We start from the raw sequence: 17147 nt of genomic DNA, 5'->3' as shown, positions 1-17147 counted from the left end.
GCAGCCCCGCCGTGTCCAGCCCCGCCGTGCCCAGGTGTGCCCAGCCGTGTGCAGCCCCGCCGTGCCCAGCCCCGCCGTGCCCAGGTGTGCCCAGCCGTGTGCAGCCCCGCCGTGTCCAGCCGTGCAGCCCGGGCACAGCCCCGCGCTCCGGTGCCCTTCCTTGCCGGGGCTGCCGTGCCCGGTGCCGTTCTTTGCCGGGGCTGCCGTGCCCGGTGCCGTTCCTCGGCGGGGCTTCCCTGACCGGTGCCGTGCCCGGTGCCGTTCCTTGCCGGGGCTGCCGTGCCCGGTGCCGTTCCTCGGCGGGGCTTCCCTGACCGGTGCCGTGCCCAGTGCCGTTCCTCGGCGGGGCTGCCGTGCCCGGTGCCGTTCCTCGGCGGGGCTGCCCTGACCGGTGCCGTGCCCAGTGCCGTTCCTCGGCGGGGCTGCCGTGCCCGGTGCCGTTCCTTGCCGGGGCTGCCGCGCCCCCGCGCGTCCGCAGCTCCCGCTCAGACCCAGCCCCGCCGCTCGGTACCGCCGGCGCTGGAGCCGGAGCTGTTTTTCGCGGCTCCACAAGGCACAGCCGCCCCGCTCACCTCTCGGAATTGCAGGTTGTGTTTCCTTGTGCTTCCAGGCTGGCACGGACCGCCGGCGGGGTCATCCGCTCGCCGGTCATTCCTGCTGCGAACATTCCTGGTGCTGCCCGGTCCCGCTCCTGGAAACAGGAGAAAGGAGAGCTTTGTGCGGGAAGGGCTTTGCGTGAGGCTGATGGACTGGAGATGAATTGCCTGGAAAGGTCATGGATGCATGAGTTACATCAGGGAACATCTGGCACCAAAAGCTTCTCTGTTCTGGGGCTTGGTGAGGACACTTGAACCCAGAGCAAACATCTGAAGGGATTGAGAGCCCTCAGCCTCCTAGGTGGTCTCAGGGCTGGCAAATAAACAACTGCAGCCTTTAAAATTAGTGCCATTGAGAGGGGAAAAAAGTTTAATAGCTGAGTCCATACAGAAAAAAATATATTAAAAGATAAAGAAGATATTCAGTTGCCCACTGGTCCACATTGAGGGGGCAATAAATCATCTGCACAGGATAGGAGAGGCTTTCCAGGTCTGGAAGGCATCTCTCCCCAGGCTCTTCGGTCACTTTACACTTTGCATTTTTTAACGTGCTCTAGAGGTACTGGCACAGACTGCCCAGAGAAATGTGGCTGCCCCATCACTGGAAGTGTCCAAGGCCAGGTTGGACAGGGCTTGAAGCAACGTGGGATGGTGGAAAATGTCCCTGCCCATGGCAGGGGATGGAAAGAGATGAGCTTTGAGGTCCCTTGCAAGCCAGGCCATTCTGTGACTCTGTGATTGCCAGGTGTGTCAGGTGCCTGGGAGTCTGTGCAGGGTGGTCCTGGCACCTCTCTGCTCTGGAAACAGCAGAGATGTGCCAAGGGGAGGGCAGGTCCAGATGGCTCCAGCAGCTGCTCACAGGTGAGAACAAGCACAGGTGTGTGCAGGAACCCTGAGCCTGGATGGAGCTGTGACCTGAGTGCCAGGGAAGGGTGAGGGGCTCGGCGGGCTGCAGGTCCTGTGGGGTGAGAGCAGGAGGTCCTGCAGGTCCTGTGGGGTGAGAGCAGCAGGTCCTGCAGGTCCTGTGGGGTCAGAGCAGCAGGTCCTGCAGGTCCTGTGGGGTGAGAGCAGCAGGTCCTGCAGGTCCTGTGGGGTCAGAGCAGCAGGTCCTGCAGGTCCTGTGGGGTGAGAGCAGGAGGTCCTGCAGGCCCTGTGGGATCAGAGCAGCAGGTCCTGCAGGTCCTGTGGGGTCAGAGCAGCAGGTCCTGCAGGTCCTGTGGGATCAGAGCAGGAGGTCCTGCAGGTCCTGTGGGGTCAGAGCAGCAGGTCCTGCAGGTCCTGTGGGGTGAGAGCAGGAGGTCCTGCAGGTCCTGTGGGATCAGAGCAGCAGGTCCTGCAGGTCCTGTGGGGTCAGAGCAGCAGGTCCTGCAGGTCCTGTGGGATCAGAGCAGCAGGTCCTGCAGGTCCTGTGGGGTCAGAGCAGGAGGTCCTGCAGGTCCTGTGGGGTCAGAGCAGCAGGTCCTGCAGGTCCTGTGGGGTGAGAGCAGGAGGTCCTGCAGGTCCTGTGGGATCAGAGCAGCAGGTCCTGCAGGTCCTGTGGGGTCAGAGCAGGAGGTCCTGTGGGGTCAGAGCAGCAGGTCCTGCAGGTCCTGTGGGGTCAGAGCAGCAGGTCCTGCAGGTCCTGTGGGGTGAGAGCAGGAGGTCCTGCAGGTCCTGTGGGATCAGAGCAGCAGGTCCTGCAGGTCCTGTGGGATCAGAGCAGCAGGTCCTGCAGGTCCTGTGGGGTGAGAGCAGCAGGTCCTGCAGGTCCTGTGGGGTCAGAGCAGCAGGTCCTGCAGGTCCTGTGGGGTGAGAGCAGGAGGTCCTGCAGGCCCTGTGGGATCAGAGCAGCAGGTCCTGCAGGTCCTGTGGGGTCAGAGCAGCAGGTCCTGCAGGTCCTGTGGGATCAGAGCAGCAGGTCCTGCAGGTCCTGTGGGGTCAGAGCAGCAGGTCCTGCAGGTCCTGTGGGGTCAGAGCAGCAGGTCCTGCAGGCCCTGTGGGGTGAGAGCAGGAGGTCCTGCAGGCCCTGTGGGATCAGAGCAGCAGGTCCTGCAGGTCCTGTGGGGTCAGAGCAGGAGGTCCTGTGGGGTCAGAGCAGCAGGTCCTGCAGGTCCTGTGGGATCAGAGCAGGAGGTCCTGCAGGTCCTGTGGGGTCAGAGCAGCAGGTCCTGCAGGTCCTGTGGGGTCAGAGCAGCAGGTCCTGCAGGTCCTGTGGGGTCAGAGCAGGAGGTCCTGCAGGTCCTGTGGGGTCAGAGCAGCAGGTCCTGCAGGTCCTGTGGGGTCAGAGCAGGAGGTCCTGCAGGTCCTGTGGGGTGAGAGCAGGAGGTCCTGCAGGTCCTGTGGGGTCAGAGCAGCAGGTCCTGCAGGTCCTGTGGGGTGAGAGCAGGAGGTCCTGCAGGTCCTGTGGGATCAGAGCAGCAGGTCCTGCAGGTCCTGTGGGGTCAGAGCAGGAGGTGTCTGCTCTTTGGGAAGCCAGGGAGGAACTGGGATGGGTCCCTCAGCAGTGTTGGTCAGGCTCCTGTCCTGCTGGGGAGGATCAACCACCAAAAATTCCCAGAGGGAATGAGGGGGTAAGAGAGAGATTTCTCCTGAAGTATCACAGGCAAGAGAGATAAACCACAAACACAAACAATTAGGAAGAAGCACATCTGTCATGTTCTTGATGCTGTCGGAATGAGAATCCATCTGGGAAAAGAGCCAGCCCTGCCTCCCTGGGAATTATGTATTTTTTCTTTTTAAATATTGTATGACATCCATCTCTGGAGCTGTGTGTTGTTTGTGCTGGCATGTGGGTGTGTATTTCTGAAGGCTCCCCATATTAACACAAGATCTATAGTCTCATTTTAGAAAATTTGCAGCTATAAAAATATATTCTGGGTTTGACTGAGCATTTTTCCCTTCCTTTCTGAAACTCTGGAGCCATGTAAAATAGCTTCATAAAACTTGTAGGACTTTTTAAACTAGAAGTTACTGCCTTGCCTTGCTTTTCAAAATGCACTCTTGCATTTTGAAGTGTTGGGATATTGTTTGCTTTTAAACTCGTGAATGCTGGAAAGTTGCTCTAAATTCCTTTTTTATTTTGTTGCTTACTGAGAGAAATCCCATTATACCAAAGGGAAATGGGAATAAAGCATTTTATAAAAATATATGGTATATAGGCAAAAATCCCCCTCAGTCTTCTAAATTGAGTGTGCAGAAAAAGGGTAGAATTCTTTCAGCGTTATCCCTTGAGTAAATGCCCTCCCTTGGGAGGTACCCAAACGAGTGTGAGCCCCTCCTCAGCCCCAAAATGTCCCTTCCCTGGTAGGGGAGAGGATGAGAGGATGTTTGCTCAGGGCCACGGGAGTCCTGGATTCTGGATCCTGGTGGTTTCTGGCTCTGTCAGAGCATGGCTGCTGCTCCCTGCCCTTGCCCAGCCCGGGACTGGCACTGAGGGACAGCACCATGCCACTGCAGGCTGCCCTCGGGAGCCCCTGGCACTGCAGGCTGCCCTCGGGAGCCCCTGGCACTGCAGGCTGCCCTCGGGAGCTCCTGGCACTGCAGGCTGCCCTCGGGAGCCCCTGGCACTGCAGGCTGCCCTCGGGAGCTCCTGGCACTGCAGGCTGCCCTCAGGAGCTCCTGGCACTGCAGGCTGCCCCCAGGAGCTCCTGGCACTGCAGGCTGAGGCTGCCCTCAGGAGCTCCTGGCACTGCAGGCTGCCCTCGGGAGCTCCTGGCACTGCAGGCTGCCCTCTGGAGCCCCTGGCACTGCAGGCTGCCCTCGGGAGCCCCTGGCACTGCAGGCTGCCCTCAGGAGCTCCTGGCACTGCAGGCTGCCCCCAGGAGCCCCTGGCACTGCAGGCTGCCCCCTGGAGCCCCTGGCACTGCAGGCTGCCCTCAGGAGCTCCTGGCACTGCAGGCTGCCCCCTGGAGCCCCTGGCACTGCAGGCTGCCCTCGGGAGCTCCTGGCACTGCAGGCTGCCCTCGGGAGCCCCTGGCACTGCAGGCTGCCCTCTGGAGCTCCTGGCACTGCAGGCTGCCCTCAGGAGCTCCTGGCACTGCAGGCTGCCCCCAGGAGCTCCTGGCACTGCAGGCTGAGGCTGCCCTCAGGAGCTCCTGGCACTGCAGGCTGCCCTCGGGAGCTCCTGGCACTGCAGGCTGCCCCCTGGAGCCCCTGGCACTGCAGGCTGCCCTCGGGAGCCCCTGGCACTGCAGGCTGCCCTCTGGAGCTCCTGGCACTGCAGGCTGCCCCCAGGAGCCCCTGGCACTGCAGGCTGCCCTCGGGAGCCCCTGGCACTGCAGGCTGCCCTCTGGAGCTCCTGGCACTGCAGGCTGCCCCCTGGAGCCCCTGGCACTGCAGGCTGCCCTCTGGAGCCCCTGGCACTGCAGGCTGCCCCCAGGAGCCCCTGGCACTGCAGGCTGCCTTCAGGAGCCCCTGGCACTGCAGGCTGCCCCCAGGAGCCCCTGGCACTGCAGGCTGCCCTCTGGAGCTCCTGGCACTGCAGGCTGCCCCCAGGAGCTCCTGCAGCTGCTCCCACCTGGGCAAAGGCACCTGCTCAGCAGGACAGTGACTCTGAGCCCTCGGAGCCAGGCTGGGGCTCCTCTGCTGGAGTGAGAGTGTGTGAGCAGCCAGGGAGCAGCTCCAGCTCCAAGGACTTGGGAAAACCCTTTTTTCAATCAGGCAATTTGTGATTTCAATTGCTAAATGTTTCCCTTCCATTCCTTGGCACTCTAGCACCGTCTGAATTGGCTTTCTCAGCACTTCAGGAAGGCTTGTGTTACATTATGTAAGATTTAACAGCCGTCACTTCTCCAAAAGTAATACAGAAAAGTGTTTTTTATGACACAAGAGGGAGATTTCTCATTTGGGAAGCTGATTCTTTGTTATTTTCAAATGACTGCTTTGGTGCAGCTTCAATCTAATAAATAATATTTTTAATGAAAAAACTAGAAGAAATTTTGTTGATATTTTGATAAATGGAAGTTCCTGCTGAGAGGAAATTAAATTTGTCTTTTTATCTTCATAGGTGCATATCATATACATTGATGTAAGGACCCCTGAGGACTGCCTGCATTCCCAGAAGCACAGGGTGGGGAAGGTTGGAGATGACCAGGTGGGGTCCCCTGGTCCAGCCCCACCTGGGCCTTTCTGGAGCTGAGCAAGCTGGTCACCAAGCCTCCAGGAAGGGCTCGTTTGTCCCAGCTCTGCATCTGCTGTCCCACATGGAGCTGGCAGACGATTCCTCACCCAGTCTGCCCCAGACCCAGCCCAGGAGTTGAAACAGCAACCATAAACTCCATCAGCCTCATCAGCCTCATGTATAAGGTGATTTACATAATTTCCTATTTTCATGGGGCTCCTGTTTGATTTTTCCACCCCTTGTATGATCAAATATACCTACTTCCTGATGAAACATATTTCAAGTTTAGAATATTAACCTGCCTGCAAGGAGTGACAATGTTAACAGCTTGTAATCTCCAAAATACAATTCCAGGATCCCTGCAAGCTGGAGAAACTCAGCTGTCTCCATCCCTCAGGGAATGGCATCACTTCCAGGTGTTTGAGAAAGAAGTTGCCAATCCCGGACTCCCTTTTCTGCCCCCTTCCAGTGCCCGGGGCCCTGAAATGGGGCTGGTGTAGGTCTCAGAAGGCTGCAGCGTGTCCGGCAGCGGCCGGGTTTGCTGTCCAAGGCTCCCACAGGGGTGCAGCATTGCACCTTCTGCCCGCAGCGGAGCGGGGCTCAGCCGCCGCCGCTGCTCCTCTGCTCGGGCAGGGAGGGCTCGCAGCTGCGTGCCGAGGGAAGCAGCAGCTGGAAAGGAGCAGCCCTGAACCCAGCCTGAATAAACCTGGTCTCTAGGAGCAATGCACACCGAGTTATTGCAGAGGGAACTGGGGTGTCATGGGCTCTGTGGCTCTTTGGAGGGCACGGGAGAGAGGTGTCATCCCTGCCTGCCTCAGTTTCCCCACACCAAGTACCAGGATGGCAGTGTTGGCAGTGCAAGGACAAGGGCATTGCCAATGTTAATTAATATCACTTTGCAAAATGAGCTCTCAGACAGCAGATTTATATCCAACACCCTGCTCAGGAATTCACCTCTGCACACAGATGGACCCACGGACCTCTCATCAGCACGAGTCGAGGCAGCATCTGCCTCATGGCTTGCTCAAGGAGAGGGAATTCTCCCAGGCTGGCAGTGCCAGGCCAGTGAGGGACCCTCCCTTGTCACTGCCACCCTCCCGACCCCGGCCATCCTCCATCCGTGGCGCTGGAGTGATGGAGACAATGACTCTTTGTGTGACAGGAATGAATGTTTAACACAGCCTTCCTCACACCTGCCTGCTGGCTGGACAGCCCGGCCTGCCTTCTCCTCGTGGGCAGAAAACCTGCATTGATCTGCTGCTAAAAATAGGAGCCCAGGTTTGGAGGCAGCAGCACCAGCGAGGCTGCGAGAGGTTCCTCGCATCTGTCGCCTGGCAGAGGCCCAAAGTGTTTTTCTGGTACAAGGGGCTTTTTTTCATGCATCACCAAAGAACAGAGCTGCTATTTTTAGCTCTAATAAGCATATTTAATTTCCTACTGCCTCATTTCTACTGTTTTGTGCAAGTAGCATTTCTGAGCAGGACTCTGGGGAGCAGGTGAGGATCTTGTCTGCATCCCTTGAGCATCAGACAGATGCTGTTCCCCTCAGCACCATCCAACATGGGATTCAGTGAAGAACAACCTACTGGGGCTGCTCCAGATGTGACCCCGGGCTCCCACCTCCCCTGAGGGGCCCTCTGGGCAGGGACCCCTCCCACCCCCAGTGCCCCTGCTCCTGTCTGGGCAGCAAAGGGCTCCCATTACACAAACAATTAACCCACACCTCATCAAAGGTGCCTCCTTGGCACTCCAAAGTGGCAGCACTGTGCCATAGCTGCCAAGCTGCCTCTGCCATCAGCTCAGGGACACCCCGGGCTGTGCTTCCCAGCAGCTCCTTCCATGGAGGGAGATGTTTGCTGCAGACACAAGCCTCACCATGGCTGGCTTTATTTATCGTTGTGTTAGTGTATTTCCAAATAAAACAGAAAGTGAACAAATAAACTGGGTGACAGAGCCATAAACCCTGTGCCTGCTCATTCACTTGAAGAAAAGCCTCCTTCAACCAATTAACCTGTGCAAGCCTTGTGCTGTTCATGAACAAGCCAGGAATTAATAGTGGCTGTTTCAGACAGCCAGCAAATGCCAGTAAATCCTTGCTGGGCAGCAGGAGGAAACAGCTCCCCTTTCTGGGGCAGGTACTGCAACAACAGTGAGAGCTCTGAAATGAGAGTGAAATGTCAGAATGAGTTTATTTCCTGCCTCTGCTGCCTGTGCTGAGCACACCTGGGATGTGTGAGTGGAAGCTGCAGCCTCCCCAGCCCTGGGGGATTGCAGAAACAAGCACCAGAACAGGGTTTTCTGCACCAAATCTGCTCACAGGTCCAGTGGGAGGATGGATTATGCAGTACAGCAGGCTGAGAGGAGAGAGGAGCAGAGAGGAATGAGTAAATAAAGCTGTGGATCTGTGGGGACGGCCGTGAGAGGTGCAAGCAGCCTGCAGGAAATAAACAGTGGGAAATGCTGGGCACAGGGCTGGGCAGAAGGTGCCTGAGGCTTTGCTTTCAGACCAGCCCTGGCTGGTCACTGGTCACACTCACATAAAGGGAGACTTGGGAAAATACAGAGGGGGCAGAAATACAAATCAAGGAGTAACACTTTTGAAGGAGAAATTATAAATTGCAATTTAATCACATAATCACTTTGACACTCTCAAGCAAGCTAATTTCTTCCCTTGCCTCATTTCACCCACTTGGCAAGATGAATCTTGATGAATAATGTCCTATGAATATTTAATTTCTTGATCAATTTGAATTTTTTTTTCTCCCATCCCTACCTGCTGGAAAACTCAGTTCTCTTTTCCTCTCACAAATATACAGAGAACAACAGCTTCTTCTTCAACTTCCATCCTCCCCTGTGTTCATCCTTTCTTTCTTTCCCTTTGGAAGGGTTTTTGGCCAAGCAATGATCATTGTCATCCCCCCTTGCCCGTCCTCTGCCACCTAGGAAAGTGGGGACTGAACACAAACCCAGACAAAGCCCCCCCGTGTCAGAGCCCTGGGGGTGAGTGCTGGCACTGAGGGGCAATTCCCAGGGACAGCACAGTGGAAAACTGCCCTGGAGCAGCTTCAGGCTGGGCTGTGGAGGACACGGAGCCTCTGTGCCACCAGAGCCCTCGGCCCTGGCTCCCACCACCACCCTGCTCCAGAGCAGCTTCAAAATCTGCCTCCCTGGGCCAAGAAAACATCTGAGAGCACTACCAGACAGAGACCAACCTGCTGTTAGTGAGTGCAGCTGTTGGGAAGCAATTCCAGGTAAGCCAGTGGATTCTGAATTATGAATAATTCAGTGATTTGGCACACGAAATAGGGGAGCCTCATCTCCACATATCCCTCGAATCCTGGGGCCCTCCTGTTTGTGGGCTGGAGATTTCCTGGCTGCCTCCTCCCCTCCGTCCATCCCTCTGTCTCCACTCAGCAGCCTCGATGGAAACCCCTCCTCTGCCTCAGCTTCCCGTCAAAGGCAGCTGCCAGCTTCCCCTCCTGCTCCAACTATCCCCACAGCTCCTGTCTCTGAGCCCTGTCCCCTGACCTCTGCCTCTCTGCATCTTTCCCCAAAGCTTGTACTAACATGAAGTTATTCCTGCACAGACTTACAGGGCAAAAAATACTTCCCCTCCGTGAAAATGCCAGCACATTCTGTGTCTGTGTTATTTTACAGCCTCATCAGCACAATCCCTGTGCCCTGCTGCTGCACAGAGCCACATCTCTCTGAAGTCACCTGACTCTGGTGCCGGGGCTGTGCCTCTCCATGCCCCATTACATCTGTCCAAAGGATTTGTCTTCATTGGCAGGAGCAGAGGTGCTGCCTAACGAGGGCACCCTGCTAATGGCACTCACTTCATTAGGAGCTGGGCTCTGCTTCAGACTGTGGCTCCACTCTACCACAGAGCTAAATCTCACCACAAGGGTTTTAATTTGGGATTAACCGATTGGGAAATTAGATCTCAGCTTCCATCAGTCATCCTGCCCTCCCTGCTGTGCTGCAGGAGGAGCAGGCTGCCCAGGGAAGGGCTCAGCCCAAGGCTGGCAGAGCTCCTGCAGGGCTTGGACAGCGCTCCCAGAGCTCTTTCAGGGCTTGGACAGCGCTCCCAGAGCTCCTGCAGGGCTTGGACAGCGCTCCCAGAGCTCCTCTAAGGCTTGGACAGCGCTCCCAGAGCTCCTCTAAGGCTTGGACAGCGCTCCCAGAGCTCCTGCAGGGCTTGGACAGCGCTCCCAGAGCTCCTCTAAGGCTTGGACAGCGCTCCCAGAGCTCCTGCAGGGCTTGGACAGCGCTCCCAGAGCTCCTCTAAGGCTTGGACAGCGCTCCCAGAGCTCCTCTAAGGCTTGGACAGCGCTCCCAGAGCTCCTGCAGGGCTTGGACAGCGCTCCCAGAGCTCCTCTAAGGCTTGGACAGCGCTCCCAGAGCTCCTGCAGGGCTGGGACAGCGCTCCCAGAGCTCCTGCAGGGCTGGGACAGTGCTCCCAGAGCTCCTGCAGGGCTGGGACAGCGCTCCCAGAGCTCCTGCAGGGCTTGGACAGCGCTCCCAGAGCTCCTGCAGGGCCGGGACAGCGCTCCCAGAGCTCCTGCAGGGCTGGGACAGTGCTCCCAGAGCTCCTGCAGGGCTTGGACAGCGCTCCCAGAGCTCCTCTAAGGCTTGGACAGCGCTCCCAGAGCTCCTGCAGGGCCGGGACAGCGCTCCCAAGCACAGAGAGGGTTTTTCAGGTGTCCTGTGCAGGGTCAGGAGCTGGACTGGATCATCCTTGTGGGTCTCTCTCAGCTCAGGTTATTCTATCATCTTTATGCTTTAATCAAAATTAATTTATTATCATGTTTAAACCAATATCCCGCTGTATCCATCACTATTTGTGAGTGTGGCCCTGCAGATGAGCACACACACGTGCACACACTCCTTATCTTGTAAATTCCTGCTTTTTGCTTAATTTCTAGGGCAACACCTAATGGAAGATGGAGCATAAGAGAAGCCCCAGCTGGGGAAGCCACGATAGAGCCCAGGCCCAGAAAGTCAATGACTCTGCAGGAGAGGGTGACGCTAGCTCAGGAGATTTGCATGGAAATAACTGATCTCCTGATACAAAGGATCACACGGGCTGTGCTGGCAGGCAGGGCTGAAGGGAGAGGTAAAGGCAGAGGATCAAAATACACCGGGCATGGCTGTGGTAATCAGCATCTCTTTGTTCCTTTGTTGGAGACGGCCAGACTGAGCTGGTGGAGATCTGGCTGCATTCTTGCAAAAGCCATTCATTGAAAATTAATGACAGCTTAAGTTTTCAATTAAATTTTAATTTAAACTCTGTGACTGGTGCAAATCAGCATAGTGCCACTCGTGTCAGTGATTTATCTTAGCTGAGATTTGGCCCCACTCTCAAGTGGAAGCTCTGCCAAGATAAGCTGCAGCAGAGATCCTCTGGCCAGGCTCCAGAATGTGCTAGAGCCCTGCAAGGTGGAGATGGGCATGGAATCAGTGCAGCCTGAAAACTCCACTGGGGACCTGGCTGAATCTCCAGAGGTGTGAAATCCTGCCCCAAGTAGAAATTTGCCATAAAGGAAAAAATCCTGCAACCCCCAAGGCAGTGGGATCCGAGTGGGGAGTGCTGATGGCTCGCTCAGGGTCCTGGTGAAGATCAGAGAACCCCAGAGTGGTTTGGTCTGAGGGGAGCTCAAAGCCCACCCAGTGCCACCCCTGCCATGGCAGGGACACCTCCCACTGCCCAGGGTGCTCCCAGCCCTGTCCAGCCTGGCCCTGGGCACTGCCCCAGGTGTCCTTGGCTGACACTCAGCCTGGGACAGGGAGGTGAACCCTGAGCCCGTGACTCCTCCACCAAACTGCCTCTCCTGGCTCACCTGTGTGCTCCCAGGTGAGCTGCTGGCTCACCTCCCCCTGCTCCCCCAGCCCTGCCACCAGCCCGTGGGGACATGGGGACAGCCAGGGCACACCCCTGGTGGCTTCATTTGAGAGGAGGGCTTTGGTTTGGACTCACTGCCTCTTTGCATCCCATTTCAAGGATCTGTGGCAGGAAGTCTAATAAGTTAGGAAGTTTAACACACTTTTTTTTCATATGCAATGTAGTCATTTCTCTCTCTGCCATTCTCAAGAAGTTCTCTTTTCTTTCTCCTTGCTGTTGAAATCTATCTGGATTGAATCATTGAATCATTATTCCTGATGTTCCACAAGTCTTGTTCTGAATATTTTTAGAATTAAAAAATGAGATTTCTGCTTGGGACTTTTTTGTTTATAAATTTTGCATAAATCTGCAATACGAAAGCAGCAAAAAGAATTCAACTGACTCTTTTCAAGAGCAGGATCGGCTTGTGATGTGCAGAGCAAAACCACTGGGTTTAACAGGCTGAGGGGCTGGAAGAGAATGAAGCAATTAAGGGGAAGGAGGGATGTGGAAATGAGGGTCACTTGCACTTTGCAGAAAACCAGACCAGCACTGAGTTATCTCTTAAGCTGTCAGGGCTTGGGAAATCCAAGGACAGCAAGGCAAAGGCTCTCTTGGCATGGCTGCTTCCATTCTGACTGGCAGTAACGCTGGGGTGAGGAAAGAAACCCCTGTCAGGGCAGCCTGAGCCCGGAAGGTTCAGGGCTTTGTGCCCTAGGCTGGAAGGGGCAGTTCCAGCTCACCTGGTGGTGACTGGGTGCACCAAGCTCAGGGGGAGAAGCAGCTCAGGAGAGGGGAGTCAGCCTGCCCAGCCCAGCCTGGGCAGTGGGAGGTGTCCCTGCCATGGCAGGGTGGCACTGGGTGGGCTTTGAGCTCCCTCCCCACCCAACCTGTTCTGTGGTTCTGTGACTTAGGGTCACTCCTGGCAGAGATTTTCTGTTTTGGAAGAGAGTCCCTTCCTCCTCCTCTGCTGCAGCTGATGCCACAGGTCCCACGGCTGACACGGACAGGCTTTGCCAGCCTGGGTTTCTGAGAGGGGCTCAAAGCTGTTGATGCTCCCACAGCTCTGAGCACAGCAGATGAGACAGAGAAGTCGTTCTCCATCTGTCTGCCAAGGACGGTTAGGTTCCCATCCCCACGCAAAGCAGAGCCAGCAGGGATTGCTACAGGCACTGACAGCGCTCTACAAATGTTAATATGGTTCCTAATTGGGAGGAATAATAGCTTGTGCTGCATGCTTGGCAGACCAGGCTCTGCAGCTACCTGCTCCTACCCCTTTTTAAAACAGAGGAGGAAAATTGCAGTCCTGCATTTCAGTCAGGATTTATTTAAAGCAGCTGAGGTGCTGAGCTGACAGTGTGTCCCTTCTCCCCTGCTCGTCCTGGGGACAGCAGAGGCAGAGCCAACACTTCCACTGCTGAACAGGACAAGAAAAGCAGCTGTGCATTATTTTTCTGAGTAATGATATTTGGACCTCTGTGCAATAGAAAGTGGGGAAAAAAGTAAATTATGCAGAAAATGCATTCAGGAAGGTTTTAATGTTATTACAAACCTTCATCATAATGTATGATCAAGTAAGTGATCACTTCATGTCAGTGAAAATCTTAGGACCCGGGGGTAACATCGATTCTGGTGGACATTAAAATTTCCATTTGATGCTTAAGCAAAATCTAATCTGACTTCTGATTTTGCAAAATATTTTAGGGTAATTAGACATGTTTGTGCTTTATTGATTCTTAAAATGAACATAAGTATGTGGGGAATTGCTAACACTCTGGATTAAAGAAAAAAAGACTCCTTGCTTTGCAAAAGTTCCTGTAATTAAATCACTCTCTGCAAATGTGACCCTCATTATCCTGGATGGAAATGAATGCAGGAACAGGTGAGGGAGTTGAAAATCATAATGATCATAAAAGTGAAGCTTTAGTGTTTAGATGAAAGTTTGTTTTCCTGTGGTTTCCCCACAGGCTGTGGGATAGATTGGTGATCTGGAGGACTCTGAGTACGCAGGGCAGCAGGAGGTGTCCCTGCCCAGGGACAGGGGCAGGGCAGGATGGGATGAGCTTTAAGGTCCCCTCAAACCCAGACCCTTCTGGGATTCTGGGATAAAACCCCAAAGAGCCCCAGAGCACGGGCTGGGGGGAATTCCTGTGGGAAATGGGCTCTTGAGAACTTCTGGGAGGTCCAGCTCAGAGCACACAGCGAGGGCAGGGCCAGCAGTGACCTGAGCCAGAGCTGCCCAGGAGGGTCAGCAGCCCCCCAGCCCTTCCCAGGCACAGCCCGAGGCACAGACCCTGTTTGGAGCAACACAAGGCTCTCCTGCTCCCTCCACCTCTGCTGCCCTCCCACAGGCACTCGGGCAGGACCAGGCCACTTTCTGCACAGCTCCTCTCCACGTGGCTGAGCTGCAGAAACACCCAGACCCCGTCAGCATCCTCAGGCCCAGCAGCTCATCCCCCTGCCCCAACCCTGGCGATGGAGCACCAGGGGCTGCAGAAACACCCAGACCCCGTCAGCATCCTCAGGCCCAGCAGCTCATCCCCCTGCCCTAGCCCCAGGGATTTGGGGTTAGAGGCTGCAGAACCAGCCCAGGGGTGCAGATCCAGCCCAGGGGTGCAGATCCAGCCCAGGGGTTGTAGATCCAGCCCAGCCCAGAGGCTGCAGATCCAGCCCAGGGGGTGCAGATCCAGTGGTAGGGAGGCTGCCTTGCCCCCGGCCAGGAGCATGGGCTGGGCAGCAGAACCTGCCCTGGGAGCAGCTGTGGAAGATATCTGGGAGGACAGACTGCTGTCTCCTGTCTGTCTGCTCTCTGGGTGTCATCACCCAGCAGGAAATAAATCCAGGTGGCCAGAGAGACAGGGCTGAAGGTGATGCTTCCCCGTGGCTCTCGGGATTTTCTGTCACTTGGCACTAAATAAGCCACGGCAGATTTGAAAGCGCCACAACTGCTGAAAAAATAACCTTAATAAAGTGGGTATAAATAACTGTATAGCAGCATTTCTACATATTGGAATTGTTTATGCAGGTAAAATTTAATAGCAGAGGTGTGACCACATTTATAACAGAGTAATCAGTGTGCAGCTCCCCAAACCCAGTGTGTTTGCTCAGGAGACAACCTTAATGTCTTTTAAAAAGTCATTAGGTTTAAGTAATAGCCAGCACCCAACTACTCGATCAGGCAGATAGAGAACAAATCAGCTTTTATTGCCAGGCAAAAACTAGAAAAACTAATTCCTTGGAAGCTAATAAAAATTTCATAATTTTTTTTTTGAGTCAAATAAGTGCAGGGTTTATTACTTTGTAGACGTCTTCATAAAACCTGGAGCAAACCTAATCTAGATGAAAACAACAGCTGTGAGGCACAACACATTTGACCAAGATGGATGCCTCAGAGGTACGATATTCATTAGCTCACTAATTCCAAATGGTAAACAAGGTTTAATTAATTTTGATTTCAAGCTACAATGGTCGGCTGGCCCCGCAGAGGTGTGCAGAACCAACAGCTGCTGAGGAGCAAGGGGCTGCTGGAGGAGCTGGCATGCTCTCTCTCTCATTTCTGCTGGGAGAGGTCTGGGGGACAGAAGAGGACGAGTGTTGGACATCTCCTTCCCTGGGAGGGGGCAGCCCTGGCACAGAGCAGCTGTGGCTGCCCTGCACCCCTGGCAGCGCCCACGATGGGCAGGGCTGGGAGCACCTGGCACAGGGGAAGTGCCTGGAGGGTCTCCAGCCCCCAGTTCCGTGTTAAACAGCAGCACAGAGCTGCTCCAGGGCAAGCAGGGGACAGGAACCCAACCTTCATGGGCAGGATGTCAAATGTACCCCAGTAAACAATGAATGTGCTGAAGGATTGCAGTGAAAACTGGGGACAGGAACCCAACCTTCATGGGCAGGATGTTAAATTTATCCCAGTAAACAATGAATGTGCTGAAGGATTCCAGTGAAAACTGGGGACAGGAACCCAACCTTTGTGGGCAGGATGTCAAATGTATCCCAGTAAACAGCTTGCTGAAGGATTTCAGAGTTATGACAGCAGCAGTGCCCTTGTCCCCTGGCTGTCCTGTGGGAGGATGGGACACACTGTGCCCATCACTGACCCTGGAGGGGCCGTGCTCCAAGGGGCTGTGGCAGTGTCACTGTCACCTCTGAGTGACACCAGGACGTGCACTTGTCTTGCATTTGTGAGCTACAAATGTATTTAATTCAGGCTTGAGGCAAAGTCATGGCTCACAGCCCTTTGGTGCACTGCTGAATTTGAAACCAGCTTGCAAAACTGTTCCCAAAATATCCCTGTGAGCCTCTTTTATCCAGAGAAATGTACAAAATATTTCTGTTCAAAGACAGAGGGGCAAAGAATGTAAATGCCAACCCTGTCCCTGGAGGGAGAGGATGGGTTTGGGGACTCTGTCCAGTCTGAGTCAGTGCTGGATCCCCGGACAGCAGAGGCTGTGGGGTGGCAAACCCTTGTCTTGGTGAGGTGTGCCTGTCTCCTCAGCAGGGTGCTGGTACCAGTCTGAGAAAAGCTTTCAGAATGCACAAAACCCCCAGCCCAGCACCTTCCCCATGGGTTTCCTGCAGCCATCACTGCATCAATCCCTTACCTGCCCCCCAAGGCTCCTGTTCCTGCTGCAGGTGGAGCAGCTCTCCCCAGATCCTCCCAGGACTGGACTGGTTCAGCTCCCACACAGCTCACCAGGGACCTGCAGCATGGAGACTCAGTGATTTATACTCAGGGAAGCCTTGCTGAGAAATAACCACAGCTGGAAATATGCTTTAATGAAGCACAACAACAATTAGCTTTATTCACTGTCCTGACCCTTTGGGGTACCAGGGTGTCACTGCCCTGCCCTGGGGACACCAGGGTGTCACTGCCCTGCCCTTTGGGTGCCAGGTGTCACTGCCCTGCCCTGGGGACACCAGGGTGTCACTGCCCTGACCTGGGGATACCAGGGTGTCACCGTCCTGTCCTTTGGGTACCAGGGTGTCACCGTCCTGTCCTGAGAGCAGTGGTGTGTCACATCCCCTGTTTGCAGTACAGGGGTGTCACTGTCCCATGGTTTGGAGGAGCCACTGGCCAGCCTGGAGGTACCAACCAGGCCCTCAGCACCTCCCTGCCCGCCAGGACAGGTCTGCAGGAGGTGGCTGCATCCTCCAGCCTGGATCAGATGGGAGAAATTCAGCCAGAAGGAGCAGCTCCTGCTGTTTCCTACTGGAACACGAGGAGAAGTAACAAGGATATTTTTCATGTTGAGAGAGACTCGGATTATTTACACAGCTCCCACCAAGGCTCTCAGCCTGGCCTGTGCTGTTTCTCCCTCTTGTTCTCCTTTCCACCTCCCCTCTGAGAACAGAGTGCTCCTCCCCTCTGGGCTCTGCTGGGCCATTTCCAGTGCCAGGACAGCCTGGGCAGAGCCCAGCACGGGCTGGTCCCTGGTCCCTCCTGCCCCTCCAGGGCATCCCCGGCCCAGCAGAGGAGTGACTGCAGCTAATGAGTTTGGCCCTGGGCAAGCACCTCCTCTGCTGGGTTATTTTTATTTTTTTGGAGCTTTTCAGCCCAGGGTGCTTGTTGCTTCTC

The sequence above is a fragment of the Serinus canaria genome, chromosome 26 (assembly GCF_022539315.1).
Source record: "Serinus canaria isolate serCan28SL12 chromosome 26, serCan2020, whole genome shotgun sequence".
NCBI classification, from domain to species: domain Eukaryota; kingdom Metazoa; phylum Chordata; class Aves; order Passeriformes; family Fringillidae; genus Serinus; species Serinus canaria.
The sequence above is the reverse complement of the archived record's forward strand: the minus strand, read 5'-3'. Positions refer to the sequence as shown.